Source organism: Fringilla coelebs (assembly GCF_963513975.1).
Source record: "Fringilla coelebs genome assembly, chromosome: 3".
NCBI classification, from domain to species: domain Eukaryota; kingdom Metazoa; phylum Chordata; class Aves; order Passeriformes; family Fringillidae; genus Fringilla; species Fringilla coelebs.
This window is the reverse complement of record NC_140030.1, coordinates 8,326,423-8,343,113: the sequence shown is the minus strand read 5'-3', so window position 1 is coordinate 8,343,113 and position 16,691 is coordinate 8,326,423. Positions and strand designations below refer to the sequence as shown.

Here is a 16,691-nt window from a genome sequence, read left to right as displayed (position 1 = left end):
AATAAAAGACATGCTATTGATTCTTTCCTTGACTTCCCAGCTTTTATTTTTTTTTCATGCTTCTTATTCTAGGTTTCAAAGGCAAATAAGCCACTTTTCATTCTTTGCACTTGTTTTTGGGGTGTGTGCGTTTTGCTGTTGCTGGATTACTCACTCACAGCCTTGTATTCTGAAGTGATCTCCTATACTGCATCTAATGAAACCAAATTATTACTTTGATTTAAATAAAAGCTAAAATGTTTAGGTTTCTTTTTTTTGATGAAAGAAAAAGTATCAGTGTGAGTGACTCAGAAAACATTCAGAAAATATCCTTGCTGAATATTAAAGGAATAATATATAGTTTGCAATTTTAGGAATTTTTTTCTTCAAATAATGCCTAATTTTCTTTTTAAAATTAAACTTTTTGCATTTATGGGCCTTTCTGAGGATTTGGGAGATACTTGTAAAGTGCTGAGGGTTTTTAAAAAATATGTCTATTTTTTGTGCTATCCAGATTTTAAATGCTGTTGACTTAGACAACTAATTAAATTAGTTTTGTAGCTTTCCTTCTGTGCTGAGTAAGATGTATTTGCAGCTTGTACAGCTGAGCATGATCTTCTGTCCCCAAAAATGCTAGGGAATGCTGCATCTGCAAAAATACTATTTTGGCTTTTGGCTTCTTGTAGCCTCAAAACTTAACCTGGAGTACAGTGACATTGGTTTGTCCAATATTTGTTTTGCTTGGCAATGCATTTTTTTTTTCCAGGGGATTTTGTTTCTGTGTTTTTGTGTTCAGGATACTGCTGTTCAGGATTTACAAAAGCAAAGGAATTCTGCTCCCAAGGAACAAAAGATTTTGTATTGGTAGAAGAGCACGGGGATCATTCCTCAGCATTCAGATGCTGACTGAAAAGGAGAGATTGTTACTAAAATCGAGTTTGAGTTTACCATCAGTCTTGTGGCAGAGCACACTGGGCCCTCCACAAGCAGGTTCTCCAGCGCAGGGATTCCTGTCTTGGCAGAGCTCTGGGATCTTGTCAAAAGCATCAAGACCTGGCTCTGTCTGCTTTCTAAAAAGCCTTTTTGTGTCTTAGCCAGGTGGTTAGATGTTTTGGATTAAACTTCCAGCTGTTTGGTTGAAAATTTCAGTGCCAGGTATGATCCAGTGATTTCATGGAAGCTGGTGCAGTTTCCTCTCAGTAGTTTGGGCAGGGAGGTGTACGTGGCATTGCTCAAACAGGTCACTTCAAGCAGCCCAGTGCCAGGACATTCATTCTCACTTCCTTCATTTTTATTAAAAATGACTAGAAGGAAGTTCAGAACTTTTGTATCTGAGATGTGCTACATCTAATATGGTTGTCAGACATCTAAGAAAAAAGTCACTGGCTAATGAGTCTTAATTGTAACAAAACATCAAATCATTGTCACTTCTGCTGCAGTAAATGGCATTCATTAAATTAATCCACTCCATTACAGAAGTATTTTGCAGAGAATACCATGACCCAACTGCTTCTGTAACAGTAATAAGCTGAACATATCACTGTGGCACTATTAGGTATATTAGAAAGCAGTTTGAAGCATGGCTGCATGACCTGGAGCAACATCAGGAGGTCTCAGGTAGCATGTTTGAAAAAATAAGCTGCCTTAATTAGAGACAGGACCAAAGCAGAGCCTAGATGTGAACATTCCTGTAGCTTAGCACAGCAGGAAATCAAAAGCTGGATCGAGAACCTCTTTGGCTCCATTTGCAGAGCAGCGCAAGCCAAAAGAAAACTTAGACCTTGAACCGGGAACAGGGAATTTAGAAATCTGAATATTGCTTCTTTTTCTTCACTCATATGATTCCCTTTTAACTTTGGACCTAAACCCACCGTGCTGTCTCTCCCCTTTTCACCCAGTATCAGAAAACAGAGAACTGCATCGTTCCCCAACGCCGCTTTTACAGAACTGCCATCAGAAATTTCTGGCAGGAGTTGCTTTGACTTTCAGCCGCATTCAATTTCATACCATATGTGTACATACACCCAAGGATGATATAGCGCCTTTGTAGCTGGGGAATGGCCTGCTTTATTAAACATCCCCCTTGCCAAGGGGGAAAATGAGCAGCCACAGTAAACACAGATGCAGGGAGGGAGGAACAGTCCGAGCGGTGTCGCAGCGCATTGTACCTGAGGAAAAGCGTCAGCCCCTAATTGGCGCTGAGCGCAGCCCACCTACTTAGCGAGAGAGGCTGCCAAGAGCAAATTGCCCCGGTGCTCTGTGCGCCGTGCTGCCTTCCCATTGAATTCACTCAAATGGAAGGCTTTTGCCTTCATTTTCAAAACTCTCCATGTGTTGGCAAAACGCTGTCTTGGGGAGAGGCTCTCTGTCTAGAATAAAAACCTCCTGAGGATGCGTTCCCTACTTTGCCTCCTCCAAGGGTGGTGCCACTCCAATTCTTCTCGAAATTTGAAGATGACTGCGGGGGAGGAAGGGGGGTGTATTTGTTTTGGGAAGAGGGGATTTATTTATTTTTTTCCTGGGAAAACACATTTTGGCCCAGGAAGAATGAGCAAAATGACAATCTGTCTTGGAGCTCTTAAGCTACTAAGCACAACATTCAGTGCTTATATGTTGTCACATTGCCAGCAGCGGGTATGCAGAGGCAGTGCAGAAGAGAATAAATTAATATATGCCATCCTTAAAACAATTCTATTGAGAGCCAGTGCTTTGTTTTTACTTACGAATTCATAATCCCCTGTTTTGGCCCTTCTTTTGCACCCAAGCACTGAGATGTGGCAGGGATGCTCCTGGAACAGACTGCACTGTGGGATTAACTCCATGAATTCCATCACAAATAGAAATGGTTGGTCGATTGGCAGGTTTTCCTGCTGGTTGCTTACATTTTCCCTTCTAAGCTAATAAAATTAATTGTCCAAAACTAAAGTCCCCTATGAGGGGTTAGCTGTAGACGGCTGAATTGGAACAGAATGGAGTTGCTGGTTCTCTTAAAGGTTTCTGCTCAATACCTTATTTAGGAAGGAACTTCTTTTGCCCCTGGTTTTTGGATGAAACTATGCTTAGAAACTTAATAAATTATAAGCTTGTCATTTCCATTTCATCACTGCTGCATTCCCACCTGCTTCTTCACTTCACTTTTCCTCCTCTCTACGTCTGAGAATAGGATACGAGTCCTTTGTTTCTTTTTAATGGTGTGAGCTTGCCAAATTCTTGGTACATCGGGTCATTCTTGCTCACCTAATGATTTCACTTAGGGATTTTAAGTTGGATAAAACAAGGTCAAAAAGGTATGAGTACATAAGTAAAGAAAGTTTTGCAAACCACCTATTTGAGTCAATCTTGTTTGAGGACTGGGGAAGATCTTGGAGGAATTCTTTCTTGGACATAAAGCAAAGAGAGAAAGGAGCCTGGATGTGGTAGAAGGGAAGGTGATGAGTAGAAATGTGAGATGTAGTGAGAATAAAGAGGAAAAATTGATTGAAAGATTAATTAATACTGGGGGAGAAAACTGGGAATGTCATCGGGGGCTGCAGAGTCCTGGGTTTAAGCATCTGAAGGTGGGTTGTTGCCCCTTCACCTTCCTCCAATCTTAACTTGGGATCTCCTTTTCTGAGCTTTCCTCAAGCCTTTTCTGTCACTCTGGGGACCCAGTGCTGCCAGGGTAGAGAGCCCTGAGCCATGCCCAGGTCATGGCATTGGAGGGGTGAAAGAATGGGCACAGTACCTTTTAGAGGGCTTGTAGGGCCAGCGAGTATGATAGTCAAGTTTTCTTGGCTGCTTCAGAAAGACAGTGGTTCAAGATTAAAAAAAAAAGAAGGCAGTAACAGCAAACTCTGTTTTGTACATTCCTGAAAAGGACTTTAGTCCAGTGGTGTGTGGTATTTCCCTAGTTGTGACAACTATGTATTTGTTTTTCTCATTAGAAAAAAACCAAAACCACAGTGACTTCGTGAGTAAGGTTTGGCTTTCCCTCCACGAGGAATTCAATCTTGGCCATTTTGCTAAATGTATTAAAATGTACAAGAAAATTGTTGCTTCTTTTTTCTTCCATATGTGCATTACTGCCCCAATTTGACTTTGTGCAGACTTTACTGTAACCTGTACTTTAGCTGGTCAATGTAATTTATAACAGCAAAGCTACATATTATAATGCCAGAGCTTTTATAATATGTGTGCGTTACCTCCACTCTGCTCTTTCATGGCAGTGCTACAAAATATTTTACCAGCTGCATTTACCAGAACAATGTAAATCCTATAATCTTCAAAATTTAATTGGGGGGGGGGGGGAACAAATCAGCCTCCATCGAAGCAGGAAGGCAGAAGCCTGTACCTCCTGCAGTAGCTGAGCATGGGGTTGCCTGAGGAAGGTAATGGCAGGCTTGCTGAATTGCAGAAACTCCAGTTCCCTCTCTCATGAGCTTTGGCTGAGATGTGGGTGTTGGCTAAGCCTGCCCAAAGGCTCTGTTAGAACGTGATGGGGACATGGTGTTCATCTGCCATGTCCTTGGTTGTTTTCTCATGTCTCTCCAGTGAACTCCAGTGCTCTGTTGAGCTGAACCTGGAGTGACACAGGACATCTGAAAGAGCAGAGGATTATACCCATTCCTTGTCTTGGGTCTAGAGCTGGAGTTAAAAACCAGCAGCAGCACCTGAAAGAGAGCTTTAGCCCCAGTGCTGAGCATGGCCATGCCGGGCTCATCAGCATCCGGTTTCTGGCATGGAAACTCTGAGCCCAGCAGATGTCTGTAATGCCTTGTGCTTCAGTTGTATAGGGAGCCAAAGCTGGAAACCAGATCCCTCAGCAGGATGAGTCACAATGTACCTCCCCTTGGTGCTCAACTCAAAGCATCCCTGTGTTTTGGAGTGACATGACACCAGAGGATTTGGGCAGTGGTACCTCATTTGGGAATTTCCAGCAATCCTGCAGTGATGAATGGGCAAGTGATGTTCCCTTTGGTTTATGCAACAGTAGGACATTGGGCACCTAAATAGCTTTGTTAGCAATAATGTGGCTTCCTGCAGGCTCTGAGGTACGTAAGCCTAGAGAGATTTTGCACATGTTTAAATTGGATACGATGTCTGACCTCTGCTCTCTCTACCTGAGGGCATTTTCTAGTTTCGTCCATATTTTTTCCATTCTCATCTCACCAGCTGAAGAGGAGGGGTAATAACATTCTTGACCTCAGAAGATTTTGTCACTTTTAAATAGGTATCAAGGGGTGTTTGGATCTGGTGGCACTGGAGCAGTGTAAACGGTGAGACAGAACCCAATGGCACGGAGGAGGCAATTGTGCATTTATTTTTTGTTTATGTTTGGTTCCTACCATTACAATGTTTCTCTAAAATTCTGAGCGTGTTTTGTGTACTGTTGATCTTGCACATGTGCCTGCATTTTGTAAGAGAATTAAAGAGATCCAGTGTAATGCCAGGAGCACATCCCCCATGTGAGTGGTACTGCAGACTCCTGTGCTGTTTCCCATGTGTGTTAGCAAAGGATGCTCTGGCACTCACTGTCACAGTATCTGAGGCTGGATTTGGCTTTCCATTCAGCCAACAGATAATGTTTCCAAAAAAGAAACTTCTACAAAATGGGGAGTCTCTGGGAGATAATTACGTGGTTGTATAAATAATGAGTGAGATATTATCTGCTAGCTCCATAGTCACATCCACGGAGAGAAGAGATGAGCTTTCTTCGAGGGCAGTGGAGTTCTCTCAGCTCAATTAAATGGACGTATAGTACCAGCCTGACACTGAACATTTGTTCCCATAGGAGCCTGTTAAAGGGAAATACAGTTAGTGTTGCATACAGCCTGTGTTTAGACCTCCTGCTTAGATTATGAAAAATGTTAAAGCTAAAAAAACCCCCTCATTATTTGAGTTCCAAAAGCTGCCTGGCTCCTGCACGCTCCCTGCAGCAGGGCACACCTTTCGCACTGCCCGATTAGCTCCGTGTTATCTAGTTGCAAATGCCTGGCTTCGCTATTCCTGTACTTTATTTTAAAAGGCTTTTGCTGTATGCAATTGAATGTACAGTAATCTTCTTATCAAATACTGAAGCTCTTTAGTGATGCCATTTTGAAATGTACTTTGGTTTTTAAATTGCAAATTCTTCTCTGGCTAGAAGGTCTCTGTTCTTGGTTTAGGCAGTGGTTGACAATATGTATGTGTGTGTGTGTGTGTGTATGTGTGTGTGTGTGTGTGTGTGCGCACATTTGGTTATATATAAATGCCTGAAACATGCTGACCCCTTTCCTGATAATGTCCAATTGTGGGTTTCCCTCTAAAACACTGGAAAGGGAAGACAGAACTTCTGAGTAGGGTTACAAAGCTGGTAGCTGCCCTCCTGGGTAATTTTGGGGTGCTTTTCCTGTGGTTTTTTTCTTTTGTTGTTGTTGCTGTATTTAGAACCTCCAAAGAGCTAAGTTCTCTCCGAACAAGAACAAGGATCCTCATTATTATTTTTATTATTTTAAGTGAAAGAACAAGGCTGGTCTAGTTTTGAGTACGGAACTGAAAATCTGAGCTCATATATTCTGGTCTCACATCTGTCAGTAACTTGTGATGTGACTTGAAACAAAATCACTTAACCTGTGAGTCTCTTTCCCTACCTTTAAAATGGGGTTGAGAGTAAGAGGGATACCATAAGCATTAAATATTTAATGTTTGTAAAGTGCTTTGAAGACAAAGAGTGCCACATAAATGCTTATCATTGTCTTAAAATACGATGAACTGGGTAACCTTGTGTGGGAAAAATTTGCTAGATAATGTAACTTTACAAATGAAGACCAAAGCAGGAGAAGAAAGGACATCTTGCAAAATTGAGTATTAAGAATTTTTTACAAAATGCACTGGAGAGTCTGTCTCTAAAGAATTAGCAGAGGCAGTCTACAGAAACATTGAAAATACTTTCAGAACATCATAGGATTCAGTAAACAAAGTTGGACTTCCCTGCTTATAAAGAAGAAAAGAAAGGAAAGTTCTCAACAAATGGCTCTGTTTAGCCTGGCCACAGTAATCAAGCATGTAATGGTGCCATTATGGGAATGCTGGGAAATCTAGTTATAGAAATCTGGTTATAGACAGGCATTATTTTGCAGTGTATGTCTAATCCATCCTCAGTGGATGTGATTACTTGTCTAGAAGATCAAGGAAATGGTATGGATATATACTTTATTCAGGAAAGCAGTTGGTAGAGCACTCCATCTGTGAAGATCATTCCAAGCAGCTCGTTCACTTACATCAGCTTAGAAATTGTTTACAAGTGGATAGGCAAAAAGATAATAATAGAATGCATGGGAAAAAAGTGAAAGAAACTGGGAATGCACATCTTCAAAGCATGAAATTAAGCAAAACCCAGCTTTTGAAATGATGTAGAAGGTCTTCCCCATGGTGTCTTTCATAAATACACTAATATATTGCAGATACTCAGTCCTTTCTGTCCTTCCTCTCCACCACTACAGAGGATGAATGCGTGAACTGCTTTGGGTGATTCTGGGAAAAAACTTAAACGTTGGCAGGGCTGCAGTTCCTCCAGATAAACCTGTTCCAGGATGGATCCTCCTCTGCAGGCTGCAGCTCCTGCCTGAATCCTGCTTCAGAGGGGACACCTCTCCATAAGGAGAGGTCTTCCATGGGCTGCAGTGTGGATATCTGGGGGAAAAAAAAATGCTGGAGATGCACGTATTGCAGGGGGATAGTAATAAGACAAGGAGTAATGACTTTAAAATAAAACAGATTTAGATTGGATATTAGGAAGAGATTCTTTATTGTGAAGATGGAGAGACACTGGCACAGTTTGCCCAGAAAAGCTGTGGGTGCTCCACCCTGCAAAGGTTCAAGGCTGGGTTGGATGGGGACTGGAGCAGCCTTGTCCAGTGGGAGGTGTCCCTGTCCATAGCAAGAGGTGTTGGAAATAGAGGATCTTTGAGGTCACTTCCAACCTAAACCATTCCATGATGGTCCTGTGGTCTGCTTCCATCATGGTCCTCTCCATGGGCAGCAGGGTCACACCTGCTCCAGTACTGGGATCACCTTCTCCTTCTCCTCCCTCTTTGATTTTGTTATCGGCAGGGCTGTTTCTTATACTTTTTTTCCTTAGTCCTCATTGCCTCTGCAGTGTTCTTGCCCTTTTCTTAGGAATATTTCACAGAGGCCCCACCAGTTTGGCTGCAGGGCTCTCTGGTTCCCTGCAGTGGGGACAGGGAGCTGGCTGTGGGCAGCACAAGGCCACCCCTGCCTCTCCCTTTGGCACATCCCTGCAGCCTCCCCAGGTCAGAGAAACTGCTAGGAAGAAAGGTGTTGAGAGGTACATGAGTGTACATTCAGTGATCAATAATTTTGCATTTTTCCTTTTTTTTTTTTTTTTTTTTTGAGAGGGAACTGTTGTGGTGCTCGCAGGCAAGTTTAGGCGTGTGTTATAATTTTATGTACGACATTGCTGGTCCCTGTTTGTGCCCGGCAGGCAGGCTGCTGGATGAGCCAGGAGAGCTGTGCTGCTCAGAGTCAGAGCAGAGCTATTGTAACAGCCTCCTGTGCTTTTTGGCCTAAAAATCTATAAATTTATAAGACTTACAGGAGTGGTGTGGTGACTCATCCGTGCAGCAATCAAGGTGTCACAGCAAATCAAAAGTTTCCATCTCTTCTTTGAGACGGGGATTCGGAGAAAATGCTGACGGTAATTAAAAGAATTGCTCATCCCTGGCTGTGAAGCTGCGGTGTGCCTCATAAGATATGCGTCTTATCTCCAAACTATTTATGGCTCTGTCTTGGGTAATGCATGCTGGCACCCAGAGCTGTGGAGCAGGACGTGGCTTCCCAGAGTGGGGTGTGCTGCTGGCACCTCATGCCACATGGGGCTGGATTTGGCATTTGATGTTTTCCCCTGGTGTTCAGAGCTCTGGCTTTGTTCTCTCAAGTGCCATCATCTGTTGGGATTATTTACTGGGAGCACAGTACCTGTGCCTGATCTTCCCTTGCCTGCTTCTGTTGATGCCTAAGAATTGCTTAGATGATGGTAGTTCTCAGTCTCAGCCTTTGACCACTGTTCGTGCCTTCACAGAGAGCCTGAATTTTAAGCCAGACTGATTAGTTAAGCTGCAACAGCATCATTGAATGGATGCTTCTTGTAAAAGCTGTAAGGTTTTGCACTTGAGGAATAAATGCTCGTAGTGATGTCTCTGTAATATTTTCATTTATGTCTCCTTGTTATGTTTTAGATCTCTGAAAACAAACTCCATAGTAAGTTTTGTAGCAGTAGTAAAATGATTTGCTTGAACAGCTCACTATTAAATGTCACAACATACTTTTGGTTATCCTTCTTATGTGTATGGGGAGATGGCAATGTGAGGAAAGATTAATCAATCAGGAAAATGATCTGTTATTTCCCTTCTCTTTTCATCTATTCCAAAAACCTGATGGGCTGCGAGGCAGTGTCTCTAAGCAATGCATATAATGTATGCAGTTACTGCATGCTCAGCAGCCAAATGCAAACATTGCAGAGTAGAAACACAAGGTTTATCTAAAAATAAACAAAAAGGAAACAGAAATCTGTACTTCAGATTCTACACACAAGCTGTTCAAACAGTAAGATCTTAATAGTAGATTTAAAAGTGTCAACAGCAATGGCCTTGTGTTTTTGCATGGTTAAAACTTGTCAGCAAATGCAGTCTTTTGAGTGATAATAACACTAAAAGGCTTACAACAGACTGTCCTTGGTGTAGTGCAAAACAAAAAAACCTCACAGGAACAACAAGTATCTGTTGACCCGGGGTCAGCATGGGAATCGCAGGTCACTCTTGTAGGCTGAGAAGCTTCTTGAGGAAAGAGCAAAATCCATGAAATCATTGCATTGCTTAACCACGCAAGTGGAAGGTCAGAAGGGAACAGACCTCTTCAGATTATATTTAGTAACTATGAAGATTTTGCTTCTAGTAGTCGCTTTGCACTGCACAGTATTTTTCTCTCCTACTCTCTGCGCCTCCTCAGAAAAAATTTCATCCAATCCAAAAGTAATCACGTACTCATCAGCAATTTTTCAGCAGACCAGACAAAATTATTCTAAAAGCAAAAACCAAATTATTTTGCTCTACATATGTTTACAGACAGATGAGCCAGGCCAGATCCGTTCAGGAAGATGCAAGGATGGGATGGTAACAAAAAAATATGCAGTGCTTCCAAATATTAAACTGTCCCCTGATGCGCTGCTGTAAATTGAAGTGAGTACTGTTGCTGTTAAGGTTGGCTTTACACATATTTTTTGCTGGTGTTGACATCTACTGGATAAATTTGCTACTGACAGGAGGAATATGCTCTGTTTCAGAGAATAGGAGAGTGCTGTCCCCTCCTCTCAGGAAGCTTGCATTGCACAGCTCTGTCTTGAACAGTCATACATCCTCACCACTGCCTTTTTTGTTGTTTTCTTTTTGTTGTCTTCTGTTCCCAAAATTGTCCTGTGAGCAAAAATTCAATTTAAAAATAGTAAATGGCAAACACATTTGGGCAACAGACTGATGAAACAGCTGCTGTCTTTCTCCCATAGACCTGGATTTTTCTGTTTTGCCCAAGGCAGTAAAGGGAAATTAGTTTATTAGTTTCACGTTGGTCACTGGTGGATATCATCCTCCCTCACAAAAATAACACTTTAATTCTGCTTGATTTGAAATAATTGACCGATCAGGAGTGAGGCATGTGAAGGGAGCTACCAAGACGGAATTACACCGTTGGGCTGGAAGATCAATTGTTGGGGAGGAGAGCTGAGACACTGCAGCCTTATATTACACCTGCCTGTTTATTACACTTGGCCTGAGGGGAAGGCAATGCACCATTCTGATCTGTTGCCTCGGAGAAGTACGGATGTAAAATGAATGCAAAATCAGGGAACAGCAAGTTGGGTTTTTATGTTAATACATTTTATATTGATATTGAGGACATTTCAGTAAACGGAGCTTCTAGTTTATAGAACAGCATATGTGTTTTTCCTTTTCTCTCTGCCAATATACTTTCCTAAATGTGGTTTAATTTTTATTTTTTTTAGCTTCTCAATAATACTTGTAGTGATTGACTGGTAGCAGTAGCACAAATACTTAGTAAAATTAGTCCCACTGGAAGATTACTCAGATGCTAGAGCTCTTCTTACTCCTCCTTCCTCCGCTCTTTCTGCCTGTTTTAATGATTTCATTTTAAGAAAAACGACCTAAGGCACAGCAGCGAGAGAAAAAAAAGAAAAGTCACAAGAAAAAACAATAGATAGACTTATGTTTGGCAAATCCTGGAACAGAAGCAACTCCAGATGTTTGCTATACAGGCATTTGGCATGTATATAACAGCCTCGCTACAAGACTGCATATAGAGTTTTTGACAGCTTTGGGGGAAAGAAAATGAATTATTGCCATTCAGAATAAAATGCAAAACATTTTGGCCAGTGCTCGCAAATCTAGTAGTTATCAACTTTTATTTTTAACTAGATTCTTGGTATTCTTAAATGCATATTTGAGTAGGTGCTTGGCAAACATGATTTGATTTCTCTGTAGTATTGAAAGGTTCTACATCACCTAACATATCTTGAGAGGGATATGGTTAGTGGTTCATGATCTGTTTATTATTTGATCCTGTTACTTCTAAAGCAGCTAATTAAAAGCTGCAGACCTCTGGCCTAGAAAAGGTGGGCTGCTGATTTCCTGCATTCAGCAAACAGCCTTCATCCAGCAGCTGAAAAAATAAAACATGAGTCACTTGGGCCAAATTTAAATGAGATGCAAGAAAGGGTGGTGGAAGAAATGGTAACAGGAATAGCTTTTAAGAGGCAGAGGAGCAAGCAGAGAGGCAGTTAACTTTGATACTGGCTGTGGTATTAATTCATTAGCATGGTGGCACTGTCCCTCTGGTTCTTGATGCATCGTCTTTCAAAACAAAACATAAATAGCAAGTGGATGTAAGTGATACTTGCTCTATTGAACCAGCTGAAAATAAAGTCAATCCATTTTATGAAACATGGTTAGGCCACGAGAGGTGATGAGCTGTGACTGCAGATGGACAGATAGTGTGGGCTCTGGCCAACTCCAGTGACCTGCACTGTGCAGGGAATGTTTTGATCCAAAAGGCCCAGGTGTCTGCCCAGTATTTCCAGCCAGATAAAGGGGTGCTGGGTGCTGATGGACTGCCACTAATGGTACCAGTGCCCTGAAGCAAAAAGATGGAAGTGCAGAAATATACAGAGAAACTCCTCTCCAGACTCTCCATTATCTCTGAAAGAAGAGCAACAGTACAGGTGTCGCCTTAAGTAAAGAGAAGCTTGTGGGGTCTTTGTGAATGGAGGCTAGTGGCAGTCACACACTGAGGGCACCAGAAACTGGAAAAACTGTAGTTATTCCCTGTGGGTCAAAGATGTTGTGTATTCTCTGGGAATTCACTTACTTACTGGAGGATTGGGATAACTGCACCTTCATACCTCAGATGCCACAAATCATGTTACAGCCTTGAAGGTCTTTGGATGCCTGTCACTATGGACTGTGCTAGTCTCATGTTCAGTAAATGTAAAAAACACGTAGATGTGGCACTTAGGGTTTAGTGGTGGACTTGGCACTGTTTAATGGTTGGACTTGGTGATCATAAAGGTCTTTTACAACCTAAATGACTCTGATTCTATGATTTAATGTTTATTTTATTTTATTTTTTTCCTAAGGCAATTTTCATGGAATAAGCTCTTTTTATATACCAGATGGTTAGGGACTGTTTTGTGCTGTAAGTGTACATGTGCTCTTGATTTGGGGGAGTGATACATGTCTCCTTTTAACAAAATGTGTGTCAGAAGATTCTCTGTGGTCAGAGGACATCAGTCCTGGAAGAGAAAATGTATTACTTCACCTGGTGCTGGCTGAAGCTTTTTAAATGTGAACAGTGATGGGGTGGGATGACCCAAAAATATCCTCTAAGAGGGAAATTTGAAGTACATTTTCTTTATTACAGCATTTTGCAGCACTGCAAGTGCTCCAGATATCTTATGCTGTAAAATACACGGCATTTAACCCTTACCTTGGCAGAGAGCTTTCTCCTGTAGTAATTTTGATCAGTCTTCCTTTAGGGTCTGGAAAATTGAGAACAGCAGTAAATAAAAGGAAATTTCTTCTGCCTTGTCCAAAATGTAATTTGAAGACCTAGTCCCCTTCTCCTCCCACCCCCCCTCACCCACCTAAGAAGCCATCCCCAAAAGAGCCAAAATCCTGCTAATTAAATTTTGTGAGATTTATTTCGTGACATTTGGCAACACTGACAGTAGCTTATTCTACATTTCTGCTTTATTAACTATGAAGTTTTAGGCAAGATTAGGTATGTCAGGTCCTGGCAGCCACTTGGCACATTTTGAGAAGATGGCCCATTTCCCCAGAAGAAATCCAGTCGTGTCCCTGTCTCCCCTCCCCACCTGTCCCCGGCAGGCACCCCTGGACCCTGGCCACCAGTTGTCATCCTGCCAGCCCCCGTGCCAAGGTGTTGGCCCCCGGCTCTGCCGCGCAAGTCTTGCTGCACAAACCCTGCACCAACTGGCCTTTAACACGGCAGCTCTTGGCATTTGGTCTCCTTTCGTTTGCTTTTCATGCTAATGAGATAATTTAATTAGGGAAGACAATGTTTTGGGCAGTGTTTTGCAAGCAGGAGTGTTACAAAGGGACATCGTTTTTCTCTCTCTCCGTTTTTAACAAGGCTGGGTTCCAGACGCTGCCAGCTACCCTGGACCCTGCAGAGACATCTGAGGAAGTTATTTTGCTTTTGTGTAAAGTTCTGGTGGATTTTAATTTATGAAACTTCTGTGTAAATTTCCAGTCTTGTTGCTGTAGAAGGTCCTTGGAGAGACCAAAATCTGCAGCAAATGGCATCTAGAATTTATTTGGGGGGCTGGAGGGTGGTGAGGGTTGAATTTAGTGCTGAGGTTTTTTGTAAGGTTGTGGGGATGGTTTGCAACAAAGCTGTGGGGGAGAACCGTATCAACTAGGAGATCCTTCCAACAGAAGCTTAGAGAGAAATAGATTTGGTCATTTTCTCCTGGAGTTAGGAATTTTATCCAAATACATATCCCAAACCAGTACATTTTGACATATTTTTTATCAGTTTAAAATTGATGTTAAGTACATCTGAGGATGTAGATGGAGGCCTTTTAGAATAGTCCAAGAAACTTGTATGGTCTGGAGCATCGCAGAAGGAGACCTCTGCACCTGGTGTAAACTTCATGAGTTTGTGTGTGTCCAGGTTTGGTGAGCAGCAGGATTCAGGACAGGACTCATCTTCACCTTCTGTTCCAGCAGTGTGAGCATCAGGACCACCCTGAATCTTTGGGAACTTTTCTCACCCTGCCAGTGCTCATGATCCATGAATTGTAGGATGTGTTACCCAATATGCCCAGACTGTAAAACAATTAGTATCTGAAAAGCAAATTACTATAGATGGGAAATGATCACAGTGAAGATAAATCTCCTAGAAGCTTAGTAATAAACCATACACTTAGAGATTTTTTTAGTAACCCCTCATTTAGGAAGGTTGTATTCTGTCAGCTGTGAAGGAAAGAAACTCCAAGGTAGGGTTTCACTTGCATCATGACTGGGTTTTTCTTTTATTTGGATAGTCCAGTTTATCTTTTTGCTTACCTAGGGGGAAGATTTCCATATGTATCTGAAGTACTCAGAAATAAAAAGTGCACAAACTTTTCTACAATATTGTGAGATAGCAAAGCAAAAATCTCATTTTTGTTTCTTTCATAGTGAGCTTTCTGCTGAGAAGACACCATTGTGTTCATGCTCAGATTTTTTTAAAATATGTCCCAAAGTATCACCTCCTCCAGCATATATTTGGAAAATTAAATCCTATATAATCTCTTTAATCTACTGCTCCTTTATCACTTACAGGGTTAGGATTTGGGTTTTTTTTTTCTTCCTTTTTTCCCCTTTAAGATCTGATTGTAGCAAAGCAGCTCAAGTCTCTCTGCCTTGTCTTGGATTTTACAAGAGCTTTACAACTGTTTACAAGACTAAATCAGGGGTTTACAAAAGTAGACCTTGCTTGATAATAAAGTTGTTTCCTTGCCTCTCAAATATTTCTGGATCTTATCTTTCTACGCAGCTGCTTGTAGTTCAGCTTTACAGAATCTCTTGATTGCATTCTTTCTGCACTTGTCTAACAGAGAGTTCTTTCACTGAAGTCACCCAAACAGAAAAAAAAAAGTAGTTCAGTATAAATTGTGAAAATGGATTAGTCAGATCCATGTGGGCTTGTAACAATGATTCTATATGTGTCTAAGAAAGTCTTTGTCGGTTATAAAAAATGTTGAGCTCGAATAAAACATTTTGCTTGGCACATTGCTGAAGAGTTGCTCCTGAAGCTGCCAGGACTGCTAGTACCTTGTTTTATTTTGATTTTCTTGAAGATCTGTACATATATGACGTGATGATTGAGTTATATCCAGAATTTATGGTCATACCGATATGTTTCAATGTGATTTTGGTGCCATGTGCATAAATTACATCTGCAGACCCGTGCCTGGGGAGAGGTTGTTGTGTTGGTAGGCTCTGATAAAACTGCATGTCGTAACATTTCCCCTGCAGCATATATGTGAAATCATTCAAGCTTAGGTACTTAGACATCTTCCTTTTTATCAGTTACAGTTCTTCATGCTAGATCTGATTCCAGCAAATCTCTCTCTTCCTCTTTTTTGGTTTTTTCTTTTTTTTTTTTTTTTTGGTGCGTGGATCTCATAAAATACTTAGGCATTACATGCACTTAACTGCTTTTAAAGCTCTCTGATGGGCTGTTTTACCTGTACTTCCATTTATCCTGTCTGAAAACACGTAAGATTATTTAGCTGCGTATTTTAAAGCTTCAGGTTCTTTCCTTCTCCTTTTCTGCCATTTCCCTAATGGCCATGTATCTACTTCCGTCACTATCTCCCAACGTCTCTCGCCTATCATGTTTCTGTAATGTTATTATTTAAAAGGTAAATTTAGAAACAAATGCTTACCCAGGAAAAATTTAAATTAAAAGCTTGACCTTTATTTTTGAAGTCACTTAATGAAGTTGACTAATAGTCTAAGAAATCTGATTCTCTAGCTTCAGACTGGCTGAAAGCCTGTTTTTCCTTATATTTATATCTGTGGGGACAGGCACTTTAAGGAGACCTTGACTAGATAAGCGTGGAAAGCAGGGAAAGAGCTGCTCCAAGGCTTGAGCCCGGACTGTCATTTAGAGAAACATGAATAGGAAGCATTTTTTCTGCAGAACAGTGAGTGTTTTGGGCTTGGGGGAAGAAGGGCTGTGTTTAAATGTATCGAGCATAAAATGAAATGTTAACCACTAGAGTTTAATAAATCTGCAGCAATGATCTGTTTGAACCTGGTAAGAGCCCTGAGGACAGCACGCTGCTATCTCACACGCCGCTGGCCTTTTCCTTTCCTCTGTGTGTGTGTGTGTGTGTGTGTGTGTGTGTGTAAGCCGTGGAAACGAGGAACAAACGAGCTTGCATAAGAGATGTGGTGAAAAATGAGTGCCAGGAGGAGGGTGGTTTTGTGCTAAGAAAGTCGGAGGATTTCCAAATGGCCAAAGTGTTCAGGGTAAATTTGGAGGCTGGATGTTGTCATCTGTGTAAGTGCCCTACATTTGAGTCCCAAAGACACTCACATTTTGCCAAAAAACTTTCTCAAATATTATTGTCGAGCAAGCCTTTAGTATGAGGT

General features: G+C 41.5%; 1 protein-coding gene across 2 annotated transcripts in view; it reads left to right on the top strand.

Annotated features, from left to right (window-relative positions):
• Positions 1-16,691, top strand: part of KLHL29 (kelch like family member 29) — a 388,615-nt gene that overhangs the window by 126,208 nt on the left and 245,716 nt on the right. The gene's annotated exons all lie outside the window — the stretch shown is intronic.